At 36.5% G+C, this 15,182-nt stretch overlaps 1 pseudogene across 1 annotated transcript; it reads right to left on the bottom strand.

Moving 5' to 3' along the window:
• Positions 1 to 4,162: 4,162 nt before the first annotated feature.
• LOC149836316 (geraniol 8-hydroxylase pseudogene) lies at positions 4,163 to 9,534 on the bottom strand (annotated as a pseudogene). The gene is made up of 2 exons (XR_016432458.1): positions 8,564 to 9,534; positions 4,163 to 4,926 (listed from the first exon to the last, which is right to left on the bottom strand). The product of XR_016432458.1 is annotated as a geraniol 8-hydroxylase pseudogene (transcript).
• Between the last annotated feature and the right edge of the window lie 5,648 nt (positions 9,535 to 15,182).

The following is a 15,182-nucleotide window of genomic DNA, read 5'->3' as shown; positions in this document are numbered from 1 at the left end:
ATGAGGATTCTTGAGCAGCATATTGTTGAAACTGGTGAGGCATCAATGTCAAATGTGTCACTGGTGGACATGCAACATGTATTGCTCAAGTGGTGGTCTGTTTGTATGTGTCTACATGGCTGAAGTGGTTGCTTTTTTCCCACTTTTTGTATATCATAAGTTGATTTTTAGATACTTATGGAGCAGGCTGTTACAAGATTAATGGCTCAATGCAACGAGAAGGCCTATGAGTTTTAGGTAGTCTCCTATTGGACCTATTCTGTTGTTTTCATTTCTTGGTTGCTAAAACTTGGTCTTATTTCTGAAGTAGCATAATGGGGGGATTTGGTAAGGTTAATTGTTATCATTCTATTCGGAGAATCTGTCAATGCAGGCTACTGTCATCAGATATACTTTCCCTTTACATATGTTGGTTTGACTTTTCTTAAATGTTCTCTCTTTTTGGGATGCCACTGTAGTGTATAACGATTCAACCTTGTGCAGATTAAATCAGCAGACAATCGCATCCTTCAGGAACAACTTCTTCATAAGGTAGCCTTTAGAATTTGTGTGGAATATAGAAAATTTTGGTGTTGAGTTCTCTGTAATGCCTGTTGGTCCTTCTGCCAACAATGCATATTGGTCTGGGATGCAGTTTGGTTTGAATGGATATATGCTGTCTTATGGAGGTTTTTTTTCGCATTCGGGTTATGCTCCATTCCGTGTGATCCATCTTTTGGAATGTTACTGCAAGATCCTCTTGCTGCTACAGGGTATACGTTGTCATTTGTGATGAGTTGTGGAGCCTGATTCAGTGTTTTTGCTCTTACTAGAGGGAGGGTCCGGGGGTTCCCCCTGGCGTGGGTCGCAAGCATGCAATGAATGGGAAAGAAAATGGTTTCAGTGATTGTCATGCCTTATTCGAGCTAACAGAGGCTGTGAGACTTGATTCTTTAAGCATTGTTGATAAAAGTGGAGAAGCAACTGCACTTTCTTTTTATTCACCTGTAGCTCTATATGTTTTTGTGATCTAGCTGAAACTCCTTTGTCATGTTAATTGCTTGGTCTTTATTGATTTCCTGTTTTACCCCACTGCACCCCCAAAACCAGTCGACAATTAAATTTTTTTTTAAATTTTGTGACAGATAATATCCGTCGCTAACATTTAGTTTTGCGACGGAATGTAATCCGTCGCTAAAATAGCGACGGATTAGAGACGGACATAATCCGTCGCTAATTAGCAACAGATCAGTTCTGTCACTAATTAGCGACCAGAAATATGCGATCGTCGCTATCCGTCACTAATCCACATTTTTTTTGTAGTGTTAACATGAATGCTTGTTTGAATGCATGAATAAATGTTTTGTTTTCATGCTTTAAATGCTTTATGCATGGTATATAATATAATCATGTTAATTTTTGTAGTAATATTCATGACTATTTGGATATGAGTATATTCATCTAAAATGATCATGTTAACCTGATAAATGTTTTAGCATGTTACATGTGATGATGATGCACATGAATAGTAGAAGTATAGTTATTGGTGAATTTTTGAAAAGTGCGAGCATAAATTATGTTTGGCAAATTAATTTTTATGAATCCATGGGATGCTAAAAATACATAGTACTCCAGTAATGTGCATGAGATTTTTATGCAAAGTTATTAGGATATGATGTCCTATGACATGGCCATGAAAGAGTAATATGAACCCCATTATAATTTAAGAAAGTGAGACCTTCATTATAATATATGTGCAAAATATTTCACCATGGTGATATATATTTGTTTGCTTTGAAGTTATAGACAACAGATGTAGTGAAAGTGAAAACGAAAATATATTTTGCATATTTTTTCGCACATTAGGGGTTATGATTGAAATTTTTAATATGATGTAAAACTTATGTGAAATGAGTGCATCAAAAGATCACGATGAAAAATAAACCTAATTTATGAATATCCTCATGATAGGGATATATCATGAAAGAAAAGTCCAACTAGTATATGTAAAACCACATGATGTCATGGTTAAACCCATACTTATGCAAAAAAAATCATGATTCATATGATGACAAAAAACCCACATGTCTATGTGAGAAAATAACCTATAGCATGAGAGAAAAATATCACACTTAGATATTGATATAACCCTCAGAATTGTACAAGGTCACTTGGTACATGTTTTGCGATATATAATACATGATGCATCAATTGTGATATAATATAATAGTTCACTCCTGTGGCCAAGTGAGAGATGTTAGATCCAAGTATTGAATCTAAATTATGGATTCTGATTTTAGATCAAAACTATGGCCATTGGGTCTCACCAAAGAATTCAATGAACCACATAGTGAACCTTTTGTGTGCAGTTAGAATAGAGGTGGTTATTGTATAGTGTGGCATGATGATAGAGTTGACAACACCAGGATGAGCAGATTATATAGCCCAGGGTCTCTACTGTATGGTATGAGTGGAGTAACACAAACAACCCTCCTGAAGCAAGCCATCAAAAAAAAAAAAACTCTCCATGAAACTCTGCTACTCTTATTCTATCTAGGACTTTAATTAGCAGAACATCTTTCACACTGCTAAGATGTTAGGCACACGGGCCCTTTCCTTTCCTAAAAAAATTGCTCAAAATCTGTTGTACTTCTGTTTAATTATGCAATTTTCAATAAAGCTTTTCCTATCTATTGAGATTTTAAAAAATCCATATAATTTAAAAAAATGATATTTTAAAAATATCACCAGTTTTCAAATTAAATATCATGTCTTTATCATAACATTATCATGTTATTAATGTGATTTATCTCTTTACATACTTTTACATTTTTAATATTTTCTTATAAAATTTTAAAATTTGAATATACCAATATTTTCTCAAACTTTTATTGAGAATACCAATTTTTTAATTTTATCACAAGATTTTCTTTTGCCGGACAAATCCCATTAATGAGATTTTGACTATGCTTTTCATATCTATTATAGGTGCTTGGCAATCCGTTAAAACTTAGAGAACTAATTAGGGGTGCAAACATATCGCATACAGTAGGATATCTGGTCTGACTTTAACATGTTATTTCCGAATTTGAAGTCTTTAAGTAAAACTTGAAAGTCTGGGATCTGCTAAGTTGGATACATGTGCATTATGTACGATTCATATAAATGCCTTGTTTTTATTTTATTATTTTCAGATCCAGTATTATACCAATTTCAAATTTGGATTCAACCTTACCTCATTTATTCTCATCTACTGTTCATTTCAAATTCAGACTCAGATCTGACAAGACACAACCCGAATCTGATCCATTTAATTGCACCCCTAGAGCTAATCCTATTTCGAACTCATAAAGCATCCCTCTAACCAAGTTCAATTCTACACGCTAAATTCAAATTTACATTACACTAGAGCCCATTCTACCAATGATGTCAAGAGCAGTTCTGTTGGATGAACGTGGAGCATAAATCTTTAATTTTCATGTATCCAACTACAACTTTTGTAGTTTTGTTGTTGTATCTATCAACACTAGTAGACTTCACGTAAAATCAGTAGACTTCTTATTTAAAGAGGCATCCTCCTTTGGATTGTATATCTCAATTGAATAGAGAAGAATGATCAATGCGATCGTGGACGTAGGCAGTTCTCTCTGAACAACGTAAAATCCTTGTCTTCGTGTGTAGTTATTTTTTCTCCTTTTTTCTTTTTCGTGCTTGTTTTTTTATCCATCCATAAGTCGAAGCATCATTCTCTAACAGGTTCCGAGTCAAAATTGATTTTGAAATTGACTCAAAATCAAACCAAATCTATTGGAATCAGTCAATTTTAACCATCAGATGACGCATGTTATTAAAAACTAAAAATAATAAAAAAAATATTAAGAAAATATTGAACCCCTTAAAAATATTAAAAGTTTTAAAAAAATTAAAAAACATTAATCGGATCATCAGACCCTTAAAAAAAAAATTGATTTTGAGATGATTCAGGCCGATTCACAACGATTAATTCTTACAACAATGCATTGGACTTAACTATATTCCCTTTCCCTGTTAATGAACTAGCCCACTGTACTTGACTTGCATATGTTTGGATAATAAAAAATTATTAAGAAAATATTTAACCCCTTAAAAATATTAAAAGTTTTAAAAAACATTAATCGGATCATCAGACCCTTAAAAAAATTGATTTTGAGCTGATTCAGGCCGATTCACAACGATTAATTCTTACAACAATGCATTGGACTTAACTATATATATTCCCTTTCCCTGTTAATGAACTAGCCCACTGTACTTGACTTGCATATGTTTGGATAATCCAAACTAGGTGAGAACCATTTACATGTCTATTAAGGGAGAGGGAAACACTTGTAGAGGCACAAGTTTTTGAAGTGTCAACCCAAACTTGGCCTCCATATCAAGTTGCTCAGGTGCCATCCCGTCAGGAAGCTTCCACGAAAACGAATGGATGAGAGAAGCCAGCACTAGATGTACCATTCGGTCTGCCAAAGGTAGACCAGGGCAGATCCTCCTTCCTGCTCCGAAAGGGATGAATTGGAAATCCTTACCTTTGAAATTTATATCTGAATCGATAAATCTCTCAGGCAAAAAAAATGTTGGGTTTTCCCAGTATGCAGCATCACGTTCAATAGCCCATGCATTGATAAGCACTTGAGTATGCTTAGGGATGGTGAACCCTGCAACTTTTGTAGTTACATCTGCTCTATGTGGCATGAGAAGAGGAGCAGGTGGGTGCAATCTTAGGGTCTCTTTCACTACTGCTTGTAAGTAGGGAAGTTTTGGAATGTCAGACTCTTCTACGAAACAGCCCTTGCTGATGGTCTGTTTTAGCTCAGCGCGTGCAGCAGCCATTTTTTCTGGATGGCCAAGTAATTCTGTCATTGCCCATTCTACGGTGCCACTGCTTGTGTCGGTGCCCGCCACAAAGAGCTCCTGCTTATATATATATATATAGTTCATACCATAGTTACTGAAAGCAATTCATAAAACCTAAAATTTTTCAAACTTCCTTGACACTTTTTTAGTTTCATGGGAAGCTTGTTCCCAAAAATGAAAGTTTTGCTTCGTTTAATATGAAAACTAACAAATTTGAACCCCGCCTTATAGCTGAGTAGCAAAATAGTCCCTGCCTTATGCCATTTTACATATCAGTCCTCGCCTTTCTCACTGTTATCATAAAACTGGTCCTTCTGTCAACAGCTGTTAGATTGACCATGATCAAACACTGACCGTCGATAACTGGTCACCAAAATGCCCTTAGTCCCAACTTATTCACATTCTGCAAATGCAAATTCGTCTCCAGTAAGGGTAGAACTATCCAATTGTCTGCCTTTAATTTAACGGTCATCATCAGGAAAGCTAACCATAGTTGGCAAACCCGGTGAGTTGACTCGGGAATCACCTGACTTCATCCAGATCGGACACAAACTGGATCATCGATTCAGGACTGCAGATCCACATGCCTCTTATGTGTTTTTTTCATGTATTTTATGATTTTAATGAATAATTTTCATAAAAGATTACTTGTTATAAAGAATTATATAATTTTAAATCATAAATATTAACAATTATATATAGTTGAATACTTATATAGCTTAATCATTAAATTTAGTGATTATACAATATAAATTTTTGATTTTTTCCATATCTTAACATTAGAAAATTCATAGTCCTAACTTGTCCGAGTTATAGAGTCGACCCGCTAACTAGCAGCGAGTCAAAGGTTGTGTGATCCGACTCCGATCACGAGTTTTACCAATTATGTAGCTAACAACTGTTAAACTTGAAGACTGATTTTCAAGGCAAGGACCGATCTGCAAAGTGACATAAGGCAGGGATAATTTTGCATTTGACAGTTTCAATTATGTACGGATCTAAAAGTTTTGGTCCATATTCAACGTCTGACCCAAATGACAGCAAGGATAAGAAGAATGAAGTTACTTGGCAATCACAGCTTCCTTCTTCTTATCCTTGCTATCAATTGGGTCAGATGTTGGATCTGAATCAGAACTTTTAGATCAGTTCATATAAATTACGGCTGCAAAAGGATTGAATATAGTCTGGATATACAATACAGATCCAACACATTATTTTCGGATTCAGATCCTTATAGTTAGATCTGAATATGGATTTGGATTGGATCAAGTGTGCTAAATCGATTTCTTTGGACCAGTATAGCAAGTCAGATCCAATTTTGATCCGGATGAAATCCGATCAGATTTCATTTGTAACATATAAATCTGATTAGTTTTTATTGATTTTTACCAAATTCATTATTACCACATATATTTCAGATCTGAATTTGACTTTACCATCTCCTATCTAACTCAGATCTGGATCTACACTGTACATTTTGGATTCAGACTCAATTTTGGGTCTAACATGATCTGAGCTGGGTCAGCACTTTCAATAGAAAGTTGGATCCTAAAATGTCTTTTTAGGTACAATATATATCAGAAGATTTTTTTTTTAAATATCAGATGAAAGGATTCTAAACCAAAGTATTTTCCAAAGTAGTCGGAATAGTTTGTTTCACATGAAACGTTTTTGCACCCTCTTGCGCGCGTTCAGACACCAAGCAAACTTTTAATCTTAATTAATCATAATTTCATGTTTTTAAATGAACCCCTCTTTTGCCCCTATTCTACGACCAATTGAAGTTATCTTAATTAATATACCCACAACATACTTTTCATTATGAAGTTAAAATTACCATGTTACCCTTACAGAATTTTTTCTATGACGAGGGTTAGCGAGAAAAACCCTTGGGTGGGGCTCCCAAGACCACCATGCCTTATGTGGCCTACCTCTGAAAGCTATATATGAGCACACCCGTGCCCCAGCCGGGATTGACCCGGTGCCTTCATCTCAGCACCCTCACAACTACCCTGTTGGCCGCGTGGGTGACGCCTGCGGTGGTCCCTTACAGGATTGTATTTATAATTTTTACCTATGTGTCAACATAAATTTATTTTTCTTCAAAATATATATATATATATATATATATATATATATATATATATATATATATATATATATATATATATATATATATATATATATATATATAGAGAGAGAGAGAGAGAGAGAGAGAGAGAGAGAGAACTGAACATATTAGGCCCCATTTCTCGTTCTGCCCCCATTCAGCCCTATATATATGTTTTAAGTGTTTTATGATAGATCTGAACCGTTAAATGTATTTAGCATTATCGATTTAGTGAGAATCAACTCTTGGATCATGTTTTTTTTTTAAAACATGATTTTATGATCTGAGAAAAACTGGTACCTTCATAGCCATTGATTTTGGATGACCAAAAAACTATATACAAGTTAGATTCCAGCTATCCAAAAGCTGGTTCCCACTAAACAAAACTTATAGATCACATGTACGGTGTTAGATGTGAGAAAAAAATACTTAAAACTATGATTTTTGAAGGGGCCTAATGAGACCCAACGAAAAAGGGGGCCTGCTGAACATATTAGGCCCCATTTCTCGTTCTGCCATGTTTTGCCCAAATAGGATCTAGGTATTTTATGATAGATCTGAACCATTAGATGTGTTTAACACGGTCGATTTATTTGAAATCCACTCTTGGATCATATTTTTTTGGCAAAAAAACATGATTTTACTAGTCTAGAAAAACTGGTACCTTCATAGCCATTGATTTTTTATCACTGGAAAGACCTGTATACAAGTCAAATCCCGACAATCCAAAATCTGGTTCTCACTAAAAAAACCTATAGATCCCAGAGGCGGAGCTGGGGGGGGGGCAGGACTGGTCTGTAGCCCAGTCCTGCCTCCCGAAACAGTTAAAAATATATATATATTTTTTAAAAGCCCAGTCCTAGTCCAGCCCTGAAATAAATTTTTATCCATTTTTTTGGCTCAGTCCCGTCCTAGCCCAGCCCTGACTGATGCAAATAGTTTGATTTGTCCATATGAAATAGATTTTTATTAATAATTGTAGCCATTTTTATTTTATCTCATTTTTTTTCGGGGGCAGCGCCCCCGAACCCCTGACTATCACACCAATTTCTTTTTTTTTTGGCTACACCCCTGTTTGCCCGCCCCTTCACATGAATCCTAGCTATGCCACTGATAGATCCTATCTATGGTGTTTGATGTGGAAAAAAATTCTTAGAACTATGATTTTTGAATGGGCCTAACGAGACCTAATAAAAAGGGGCCTAAGGAACTTATCTCTCTAGAGAGAGAGAGACGATAACTGTCATGTCTTATGGTTTATCTATTCTTTATGCTTCAATCAGAAAATGAAAGAGTTCAAGGCCAAGAAATGGCTCTCAAGCCGTCGGTTTTACTCATCCTCTATGTCAAAGTTGTTTTCATCAAATCTGACCCCACAGGTGAATTAATCATAGTCGATTTAATAAGAAAATCAAGTTGGATTTCGGGAATTTAAATGTCTAGAGTCCGATTTTGATAAAATAAAACTTGCATCGTCCCAAAGAGGGATTTGAATATAGGGATGACTTTGTTGACGAGTGAAACCCATTTGTCCTCAAGGTAATTATTAGATTAGTTTCTTCCATCACTGTAAATTAATCAAACTTTTGGTGTAAGGACCAAAAGTTTGGAGGAATTTTCCCAAAGTAAAAAAACTAAGAAAAAGGAAGTAGAATTTACTGACAACAAGAACTTGATGGTCTCCCTGCTGAACCCTGAGCCTGGCTTTCCAGCAAGTTCAAGAAGGACATCTAAGAAATCCCCACTCTTCTTGCACCCCTCTGTTGCAGCATAAGACTCTAAGCGTTTGTTGATCAACTCATCGAAGATGGCAAACAGTCTCTTCAAATGAATCGAAAAGCGACGTCGCAAGCCCTGAGGATCGACAAACTTCAGCAGCGGGAAGTAGTCGGCTAGGTTCTGCGTCCCGGCCACCTCGAATATCCCCCACACCGTGCTCTTGAACTCTTCCACCAACTCTGACTTGAGATCGACCATGTCTTGCGAGAAGATGGTGTTGGACACCAAATTCAGGGCGGTACCGAAGACATGCTCGCTGATATTGACCGCACATCCGTTGGCACATGCCTCACGGACATGCTCGATGAGGGCTTGCACCTTCTGCTCCCGAAGGCCTTTCAGTGCATCTAGTCTCTTGGGTGTGAACAACTCGGTATTGAAGATCCTTCTTATCTTGCGCCATCTCGGTCCATTTTGACAAAGCGACAGAGAAAAACTGGGTGAGTCAAACACGTTGATCGCATCCATGATGATTCGACCTGCGAAGACTTGATCATGCTTTTGCAGTACCTCTTGAGCCATCTCCGCAGAGGAGACCACCACAGTGGTTCTGAACCCGAGCCTAAGGGTCATGAGTGGTCCGTATACCTTAGAGAGCCCAGTGAGCGACTCATGGGGCATGTTACCAAGTTGGAAGAGAGAACCAACTATGGGAACGCCCACCGGTCCTGGTGGGAGCTTGTTGGTTTTTCTGCAAATGAAGAGAAAGCCATACACCCATGCAAAGAAAACACAGAACCATAGAATCAGATCATTGTAAGCAGCCATCTGATCCCTCTTTCTTCTTTCTTTCACTTTGTTCTTATATGACTTTATATAACTAAGATTTCATGCATTAATTTCTTTCCCTGACTTTTACGTGAAACGAAAGGCTCATTGTACTAAATTAGTAGCCACACAAGAGCAAGATGCATGTCCAGCAACGTGGGGAAATGTAGACCTCTAGATATTAAATGGTTAGTATTGATTACAACTTCAACGGTTTAGTACTCTGACGGTGACAATGGAGACTGGTGACCGAAGGTAACCTTTGGCACCCCGTTTTGGGTTGGGCTCAAGAAGGTCTTCCAGGATGTGGGCCCCACATTTTCTATATAGGAAGGAGTTTGAAAGCCTTAAATAAAACTCCTTCCTATCTAAAAATTTGATTTTAAAATGAGGAAGGAGAAAAAAGTTTTTCCTATAGGAAGGAGCAGGCATGACATTTTTTATCGTTGGAAGGAAGCGGGAATGACGAGCTTGAACATTAATTGCTGTCCAAGCTCATCCTGTTTACTTTCACGTTTGCTTCTCATTGTCTTGCCTGTGTGAACACCATCGATGGCAGAAATACCATCGTCTTTCCTGTGTGAACACCATCGTCGTCTTGCCTTCTCGACAATTAAGGACAAAAACACCACTACAACAAAGCAGTAGATTAGCGACCACTACAACAAAGCAGTAGATTAGCGACGACCACATTCCGTCGCTAATCCGTCGCTAACATGGGTAGCGACGGATTAGCGACAACGAGGCGACAATATGCTTACGTCGCGAATATTTCGACGCTAACTGGCGACGGAATTATTCCGTCGCCCGGTCCGTCGCTAATCGCGAATTATTTCGTCGCCAATCCGTCGGTACTAAACGACGACCACGGCTTGGCGACGGATTTACTTCCGTCGCTATGCCGTCGCTAGATTAATATGAATAGCGACGGATGGTTCCATCGCTAATCCGTCGCAAACACGAAAGAAAATTTAAAAAAATTTATTTGAAAATTAAATACCGAGCACTGTACAATTTCTATTTCCTGTATAATTTATATTTCCTGTAAATAAAAAACAAACCACACAAAAAATTTCATATAACAAGAATCTACAACAATTAATCGTTCCACCTTAAAATTAACAAGTTTAATTATTTACAATTCAACAATTACAATTAGGAAATATAAAAAAATAGAACTTCTTCAACACAGTCCTCTAATCATCGCCAAGATTTTGTGCGTCTTCTTGTTCATTGTTTTTATTTGTCCCTTCAGCTCCAATACGCTGATTATCGCTAGCAGCCTACACAAGAAAAAAACAGTCAGTATTGATAAACAAAATATAATGAAATAAATTACACACTATATGTGATTCTATCATGTGCTCATGTGTGATCTAAGGCAATAAAAAAACTCTATATTTGATTCTATCATGCTCATATGTGCTCTAAGGCAGACAAAAAGATATATATATATATATATATATATATATATATATATATATATATATATATATATATATATATATATATATATATATATGTGTGTGTGTGTGTGTGTGTGTGTGTGTGTGATTCTATCATGCTCATATGTGTGCTAAGGCAGTCAAAAAATTGAATATGTGATTATAGCATGTTCATATGTGTTCTAAGGCATCTAGAAAAACTCTATATGTGATTCTACCATGCTCATATGTGCTTTAAGGCAGGCAAAAAACTATATATGTGATTCGATCATGCTCGTATGTGTGCTAAGGCAGTCAAAAAATTGAATATGTGATTATAGCATGCTCATATGTGCTCTAAGGCAGGCAAAGCAAAAAAATTTATATGTGATTCTATCATAAATGATATATAACATGTTCATATGTGTTCTAAGGCAGTAAAAAAACTCTATATGTTATTATAGCATGCTCATATGTGTGCTAAGGCAGTCAAAAAACTGAATATGTGATTATAATATGCTCATATGTGTTCTTAGGCAGTCAAAAAACTGAATATGTGATTATAGCATGCTCATATGTGTTCTAATGCAGTCAAAAAAACTTTATATGTGATTCTATCATGCTCATATGTGTTCTTAGGCAGGCAAAAAAACTTTATATGTGATTATAGCATGCTCATATGTGCTCTAAGGCAATAAAAAAACTCTATATGTTATTATAGCATGCTCATATGTGCTCTAAGGCAGTCAAAAAACTGAATATGTGATTATAACATGCTCATATGTGTTCTTAGGCAGGCAAAAAGTTATATATGTGATTCAATTATGCTCATATGTGTTCTAAGGCAGACAAAAAACTGAATATGTGATTATACCTGAGAGAGACCTGAAATCGAAGATCCCCTATCCTGAACAACGGCCTTGATCTCATTTTGGAGAAAGGGGGCGACGGTGTATTGGAAGTAGTTATTCAGTGATTCATTAACGATCTGGCGTACATCATCACCGGAAAGAATAGTCGGCTGCTTGGAGCTTATGTCGGCGCAAGAAGTCGGTGAGCCGTAACTGGAAGAACCAATAACTGGTGAAGTGTTCATATTACTCCCAAACCCGAACACGCGACCTTTTTTGGGTTCACCTGCTGCAATCACCCATGCTGTAGGATCAAATGATGGATGCTGAGTAGCGTCATCGTCATATCGCTCTACCATCTGTTGCTCATATGCCTCCTACAAAATAATGTTTAAAGTATTCATTAATAATTAATGATAACATTATGATAACTTGCATATATATTGCAATGATTATTAATAGAATTAATACATACCGTTGTCGTTCTCGCCTTCTCTGATACGAAGACTCCCGTGGTCTTCCGTTTATGTGTTTCTACAAACACATCCTTATATGGTACACTGCCTCCTTTTTCTGCTTCCTGCGAAGTTAAATGACAAAAGATTTAGTACACAAGTTTGCAACAATACTTATAAAATTAATATTATATATTGATGAGTTACCATTTTTTTTAGGTGGCTCTCAAATGTCTTAGATCCACCTGTGTGTAGATGAGCTTCAGGCATCTTCGATCGATTTTGTGCAGCCTTCGCAAAGCGATTTCTAAATGCATCTCCCGCCCACTTATCGCACATTTCATCCCAGTAATCTCTCCTGATAGTAATAGGACCATGACCCTTCCACAGTAATGGATCATCTACTACGCCAGATGCTTTTTTTGCTGCAGTCTTCATAGTGTGCAGCATGTCTGCAAATCGATTGGCAGCCACCTTCTGCCACACCTTCCTTGCATCATTTTCTTCCACCGTAGTTGCGAAGCGATTCGAAGCCTACAAATATTTTGGGTACTCTTTCCATTGAGGACCACAATCTGTCTAACAGCTCCTTTGGGTACTCTTTCCATTGAGCAACTGGTCCTGGTAGATGTTGAAGAAGTGAATTCCTAATCTCTCGTAGTACTTCTTGTGGCTCAAACCTCGTGCTGCACATGAATTGTTACACAGTAAATATCAATATAAAATATTTAAAAGATATGCAATAATTGAAAACAAAATACTTACGGTCGATTATCCATATACACTATTCGAATGAGTCTTCTTGTGCCAGCCTGAGAAGACCCTGTTTCCTGTGTTGGCTGTTGACTTGTGTGATCAACTGGTGTAGGTGGGTCGTGTACAGACGCAACATTATCTGTAAAAAAATACATTAGAAATTCTCAGAATGCGCATTTGAACTAATCAAGCTTCCAATTAGTTATATGATATACCTATCACAGGAGCCCGTGAAGATGAAGGCTGAACCTGGCTACTACTGGATGAGCGACCACTATAACCTCCACGAACCATATTCTAACAAATAACATATGCCATACAATACATTCAAATAATTTACATCAAGTATTACAATGCATTCAAGTCATTCACATCAAGCATTGCAATGCATTCAAATAATTCAAATCATTCACATCAAGTATTGCACTAATTCAAATCATTCGTTGCATAAATTATAATACATTCAGATAATTGAAATCATTCACATCAAGTATTACAATTCATTTGAATCATTCGTATCAAGTATTACAATACATTCAAATAAAATTTTTAATCATTCACACCAAGTATTGCAATACAACTCACATCAAATATTACAATGCATTCAAGTCATTCACATCAAGCATTGCAATGCATTCAAATAATTCAAATAATTCACATCAAGTATTGCACTAATTCAAATCATTCGTTGCATAAATTATAATACATTCAAATAATTGAAATCATTCACATCAAGTATTACAATGCATTCGAATCATTCGTATCAAGTATTACAATACATTCAAATAAAATTTTTAATCATTCACACCAAGTATTGCAATACAACTCACATCAAGTATTACAATGCATTTAAATAGAGGTTTGTAGTATAAGATTTTGCTCACTAGCTTGAGAATTCTTCCTCATCACTAGTTTGACTTTCTTCTTCTTCTTCTTCTTCTTCATTGTTTGCCCATCCACTTGGTACATCATTTGGATCACATACCTCTATGAATGTTTCATCGGCCAATGGAAATATGACATGCATATCATGCGCAACATCGTGACCATAAGCGAAGTCATAGACATCATCTGATTGATAGTAATCACTGTCTTCAGCTAACTCATCTTCCTGTAACTGATCATACTCGGGGTATAGTTTGGATTTCACCTTGCAAACTGCCCACCATTCATTTCTATCTGACTTTTTTATACTCGGATATGAAGTATAATAAACTTGTTGAGCTTGCGAGGCTAATATGAATGGTTCATATGTTCCAAACCTGGATTTATGATTCACCTCCACAATGCCTGAAGCTTTGTCGAGTCTTGTTGCAGTTGGACCAAACCAATGACACTTGAATATCGTAACCCTGTTATTCATGCCTAAGTAAGTCAACTCCATTATTTCCTCTATAACACCGTAGTAATCATGTTCATTTTCACCGTAGCTGCTACCCTTGACACACACGCCACTATTTATCGTTGATTTGTTTATACCGTAGTCTTTTGTATGAAATCGATAACCATTTACGATATACCCGTTGTAGCATTGCACAACTTTGGTCGGACCATTTTCTAAATCACATATTCCTTGATCTTTAACATCACCATGACGAACCTACGCACAGACATAAACAATGATTGTGATCACGATCAATTAAGTAACTTAGTGTTGTTTATAAGTACAAAATTTATGTTAGCTTCTTTACCAACTGTTTCAACCACTCCACAAACTTAGTTTCACGTTCTTTTTGTACTTCTGCATCAGTGAGATGTGAAACTTTGCTTTGCAACTCCAGATCAAATCGTCTGCAAACCATAAATACTTATATTACCGAGCCATGTATCCACATATAGAACATAAAAGGATTTATAATTGAATTGCATATACATATACTTACTCGATGTATGGGTCGATCACTGAGCAATTAAAAAGAATATAGATGTGTGCTGCATCTTGCTCTCGATCTGTCAATAGCCTTGATCGGCAACTACCAAATGCATGCCCAAGTGGTTGAAATATCGACAGCTTGTCAGCTACAGTTACTTGTTCTCCATCATCGTTATGGGGCGGGCATGTGTAACGTGTTGGAATATGAGGTTCGAAGTACATAGATGAGAAATTTGAAATCTCTTCTAAAGTGTACGCCTCACAAATAGAGCCTTCTACTCTGGCTTTATTACGAAC

This window comes from Nuphar pumila, chromosome 6 (assembly GCF_984573655.1).
Source record: "Nuphar pumila chromosome 6, dmNupPumi1.hap1.1, whole genome shotgun sequence".
Lineage (NCBI taxonomy): Eukaryota > Viridiplantae > Streptophyta > Magnoliopsida > Nymphaeales > Nymphaeaceae > Nuphar > Nuphar pumila.
The sequence above is the reverse complement of the archived record's forward strand: the minus strand, read 5'-3'. Positions and strand labels throughout refer to the sequence as shown.